Genomic DNA, 5,902 nt, shown 5'->3' with positions numbered 1-5,902 from the left:
TTCAGCATTGAGCTAGCACCCGGAACCGCTCCCATTTACAAGAAACCATACAGAATGGCACCTTCCGAATTGGTAGAATTGAAGAAGCAAATAAAAGAATTATTGGAGAAAGGATACATACGAGCCAGCTCCTCACCGTGGGGTTCTCCAATTTTATTTGCCAAGAAAAAGGATGGAACGCTGAGATTGTGTATTGACTATCGAGCTCTTAACATGGTCACAATCAAGAACAAATACCCAATGCCCCGAATAAATGATTTATTTGATCAGCTCGCTCAGGCCAAAGTCTTCTCAAAAATTGACTTGAGATCGGGATACCACCAATTGAAAGTACGAACAGGAGATATTCCCAAGACCGCCTTCACTTCCAAGTATGGACTGTATGAGTTCACAGTAATGCCATTTGGGCTAACCAATGCCCCCGCATATTTTGTTCACCTCATGAACAAAGTATTTATGAAGTATATGGACAAGTTTGTTGTGGTATTCATCAATGATATTCTGATATACTCCAAAACACCAGAAGAACACGCCGATCACCTCAGGATTGTACTAGGAGAACTCAGGAAACATCAACTGTACGCCAAATTCAGCAAATGTGAATTTTGGCTAAGACAAGTGGGTTTTCTGGGCCACGTGCTAACCCAAGAAGGTATTGCAGTAGACCCGGAAAAGGTCAAGGTCGTACTCGGCTGGAAACCACCAGCTAGCATAACGGACATACGGAGTTTCCTGGGAATGGCAGGCTATTACCGGAGATTTATTGAAGGATTCTCCACCATAGCAAGGCCAATGACGCAGTTACTCAAGAAAGGCAAGAAGTTTGAATGGACGGAAGCCTGTGAGAAAAGCTTCCAAGAATTAAAAAGGAAATTAACAACGGCACCAGTGTTAATTGTGCCAGACATACACAAGAATTTTGAGGTATATTGTGACGCATCCCAGAAAGGCCTCGGGTGCGTATTGATGCAAGAAGGCAAGGTAGTTGCATATGTCTCCAGACAACTTCGCAAGCATGAGGAAAATTATCCCACCCATGATTTGGAATTGGCAGCAGTCATCCATGCACTCAAAGAATGGAGACACTTTCTACTTGGAAATCATTGTGAAATATACACATACCATAAGAGTCTCAAGTATATTTTCACACAGCCAGAACTTAATTTGCGGCAACGACGCTGGTTAGAGTTGGTGAAGGATTATGATGTTGGAATCCATTATCATCCTGGAAAATCAAATGTTGTGGCAGATGCCCTAAGTCGGAATCCCAGCACGGACAATGACAACCTACCAAAGTTGAGGCCAGAATTTCAACAGGAATTTGCCAGACTCAATTTAATAATGGTTACGGAAGGCAGTGTATCGAATTTGGGAATACAGCCTACTCTGATGGAAAATATCAAGGAGGCTCAGCACGGACACCCCAGCATTGATGGCACAAAAAGGAAAGTAATTTTGGGCAAGGCCTCGGAATTCAACGTAGATGAGCAAGGAATATTATGGTACGGAGAAAGAATCTGCGTACCAAATATCCAGGACCTCAAACAGCAGATTCTGTCTGAAAGCCACACGGCTCCATATTCAATCCATCCTGGAGGGACAAAGATGTACAAAGACCTTCAGGAAAAATTTTGGTGGCACGGTATGAAGAGAGACATAGCCACGTTCATTGCTTGTTGTGACTCTTGTCAACGCATAAAGGCCGAGCACCAGAAACCAGCCGGGCTATTACAACCGAACAAGATACCCGAGTGGAAGTGGGACGAGATTGGAATGGATTTCATTGTTTGACTGCCACGGTCGCGACACGGAAACGATGCCATATGGGTCATAACCGACACGTTAACCAAGGTGGCACATTTTATTCTGGTGAAGACAACTTACACCACTCAGAGACTGGCCAGACTTTATCTTGCCCGTATCGTCTGCCTACATGGAGTCCCAAAGACTATCATATCTGATAGAGGCACATAATTCGTCTCTAGATTTTGGGATCACCTACAATAGGCACTGGGTACCCAACTAGCATTCAGTACCGCATACCATCCCCAGACTGATGGGCAGACTGAATGCGTAAACCAAATTCTAGAAGATATGCTGAGAGACTGTGTCCTCACCTACGGAACCAGTTGGGAGGAAAGCTTACCATATGCAGAGTTCATATACAACAACACTTATCAAGCCAGCTTGCAAATGGCACCCTTTGAAGCTGTATATGGGAGAAGATGTCGTACCCCGCTAAATTGGTCAGAGACTGGAGACAGCCATATCTTCGGCCCAGATATGCTCAAGGAGGCTGAGGAGAAAGTTAAGATCATTAGAGATCGACTCAAGACAGCTCAAAGTCGGCAAAAGAGTTATTACGATCGAAAGCATCGGGAAATCAGTTTTGAACCCGGAGAGTTTGTATACCTAAGAGTTTCTCCTATGAGGGGTCTGCAACAATTCAGGATTAAGGGAAAGCTAGCACCAAGATTCATCGGACCATTCCGTATAGTGGCCCGAAGAGGCATGGTAGCCTACCAGCTAGACCTACCCGGAGATTTATCCGATATCCACAACGTGTTCCACATCTCGCAATTGAGAAAGTACGTGAGCAACCCAGAGAAGCAAGTATCGCATGAAAATATTGACGTGCAACCGGACCTCACCTACCGGGAGCACCCAATAAAAATATTGGAAGAGTCTGAGAGGAGGACCCGACATAAAACCATTAAGTTTTTCAGAGTTTAGTGGAGCAATCACACCGAGAATGAAGCAACTTGGGAGAGAGAGGATTTTCTTCGGACAGAGCACCCACACCTGTTTAAGGATCAGCTGAAATCTCGGGGACGAGATTTTTCCTAAGGGGGTAGGTGCTGTGACACTCCAAAAAAAAATTTGGGTTTTGTTTTCAGCAAGAGTCTTGCTTGGTTTAAAGAAGGTCTTATAAACCCTTCATGAAAACCTCTCTGAGTTTTTCTTCTAAAAATTCTTTTCTTGGTTTTAGTTCTCTTCTAAAAGGAAAACCTTTTGTTTTGGGCTTTTATTTGGTTTTGATCCTTTCTTGATTTTACCATGCCTCCTATGGTAAAATTTTCCCAAAACCCCTCCTTCCACTTTGGGACAACCCAATCATTCTGTCCAAACCAATAAAATCCATTTTTGGATTTTATTCCATTAAATTCTTTCCCCAAAATAATCCTGTCCTTTATTTTGAGCCTAGGTATTTTGCAAAGCAAGTACCTTAATGCCTTTGACATTTGATCTCAACTCAACACCTCTGGATAGTCCTTAGCACCCACAACCTAGAACCATAAAGATCCACTCTTCTCCTTTTCAAAAATTTCAAATTTCACTCTCTGCAAGTATGGACCAGATTTGCCAGATTTGGTGAAATTCATATCTACACTTCTCCAAAAATTCCACCAAAACTCAGGCAACCCCTAGCTGCAATGAGAGACCACTCCACCAAAAACCAGCTCAAGGAAAAATCTCTACTTGCCAAAATCATTCTGTCGAACACCTGGCATGCACTATTTCTGTTCATCTTCAGTAAAATTCAGATTCGGTGTCGTTTCTCCGTCAGAGTTTCAGTCACATGTCCATAGTGCTCTTGGCACGTTGCTCACAGCCCCTCCTTCTTGTCCGGAGCTCCACACGCGTGCTTGGCGCGTTCCTGGCGTCGGTGGCACCCTGGCCCGCCTGCGCCGGCGTGTTTTGCGGCGGCAGAACCACCGTAGCGGTCGACAGGGGACAACACTGCGGCATAACGCCGTTCGGCACCGCCCAAACCTCCTGAGAGCTCCGCGTGACCATCTCCTTGCCAGCGCACCCATGCAGCACCGTCGCCATGGCCTGGCATGCACAGAGCGCGTTCTCTGCCGCCAACGTGCCGTGCGGCCGTTCCGTCGAGGACAGGCCGTAACCACCCCTCCCGTGCTGAGTTGGACACTGGAATGGCACCAATGCTCCGTCTAGTCGATGCTCCAGCTCCTAAACCGACCGTCCAGCCATAGCGCCATCGTAATCACTCGCCGGACTTATCCGTTCACGGCAACCGCCTCGGGCCGGCTATAAATAGCACCCCCGAGCTTGCTCTCGCCCCCGCACAACTCCACCACCTCACCAGACCCCGTCTAGCCACTGGAAGAGCCTCGAGGGGCCCTTCTTCCTCAACTCCGGCCACCTCGTTCCGCCTCGGCCTCCACCTCGATGCACTCCGGTGAGGCCGTCTCCGGCGCCCTAACCTCGTCAGCAACCCTCTCGAGCAACTAGGAGACTAACCCCCACTCCAATTTGACCCTCGCAGCTATCTCCGACGAGGTCCACGACTGCCCGAACCGCCGTCCGCCGGAGCAAGGGCCGCCGTCGACACAGTGCTCGCCGGCGACCACCACTACCCACAGACACGGAAGGACGTGCTGATCACGAAGGTACTGTCCGACCCCCTGCCTCACTGTGGATCGCCTCCGGCGACCACCGCATCTCTCGGGCGCCGTCGTGCCCTGTTTCCCTCATTTGAAAATTCAAACCTGACGGGTGGAGCCCGCCTGTCAGTCTCTCAGCCGTTTCTTTTAAACGAACCATTTTCTGGACTTTTCTGCAAAAGCCCTGGAAGTTTTCTGTTTCATTATAGAAAGGTCCCTACACCAAAACCCTTATATCTTTTAAACAGAATAGTGTTTTTGTTTGATTCCTTTTCTGTTCTCTTTAAAATTTTGTCTAGTTGTTTTATCAGTTTTATTTGAAAATTATTTGGTATACTTTTTGTGCACCTCGCGGTATTTACGTTACGTGCGTATTATTCTTATACCGTAGATTCCGGAGGAAGTGACGGAGCCGCAAACTTCACCCAGTTAGACTCCGACTACTCCGAACCAGGCAAGCATGTTTGAACTCTTGATATGATGAAGTGTTTGTTGCATTGTTTGCATTTTAGGAGTTTCATGGCATGTTTGTGAACATATCTCTGAATGTTATATTTCATGCACAGAAATGGAAAGTAAGTTTCGGAAAGCCATATGTTGTTGGATACATATTGGCATGGCCATGAGTTGGCATGAGGATGGGTAAGATGGCAGTGTTGTGACATGCCAGTCTTATGCCAGTCCATTTGACAGCAGTGTCATCATGAATCAAATCATATTCCCATTCATTTCCTTTCTTGTACTGCCACATGTTTTCCGCAAGGAATATGGCTTAGTAAGTTGCAACCATTTTCCTGGTACACACCAAGTAGAGAGGCTGGGATGAGGGTTCCATGGCCCTGGATTAAAGCCAGTCATCCGGTCAGGGGGCATGGGTGTTTCCGGTTGGGACCGAGAGGGGGGCACCCCTTAGAGCGCGCGTATAGAAATATGATCCCATGCTATTCGAGGTTGTGACCTCCCCGTCTCAAAGTTTTTCTTGGACGTTGCTTAGGGTGATCCCTGGCATCGTGAGGTGGAATGGGTGTGTACTAGTTAAATGTGATTCTACCAAAATACCATAGACGGAACTAGTCCTTCGTGACTACGGAAATCCGTTGGCTGTGGTCAGTTAGTACAAACTCCACAGAGTCTCAAATCCTTTAAATCATCTTGTACTTGTCCAAGTACTATATTCATCTTATCTTGTCAGATATCAGCCTCAGTGACAAAACTCTGGTGGAATACATGTGTGATAAATCCAGTTAAAAGATTATTCTTGTGGATGGACTAATCTTGTTATTTACATTTGTTACAAGCCCTGTCTGTGATGTCGCCTAGACGTCCGACGGTGGCATACTTGTTATTTACATTTGTTACAAGCCCTGTCTGTGATGTCACCTAGATGTCCGACGGTGGCATACTTGTTATTTACATTTGTTACAAGCCCTGTCTGTGATGTCGCCTAGACGTCCGACGGTGGCATACTTGTTATTTACATTTGTTACAAGCCC

The sequence above is a fragment of the Triticum dicoccoides genome, chromosome 4B (genome assembly GCF_002162155.2).
Source record: "Triticum dicoccoides isolate Atlit2015 ecotype Zavitan chromosome 4B, WEW_v2.0, whole genome shotgun sequence".
In the NCBI taxonomy this organism is placed as follows: Eukaryota; Viridiplantae; Streptophyta; class Magnoliopsida; order Poales; family Poaceae; genus Triticum; species Triticum dicoccoides.
Note: the sequence above shows the minus strand (reverse complement) of the source record.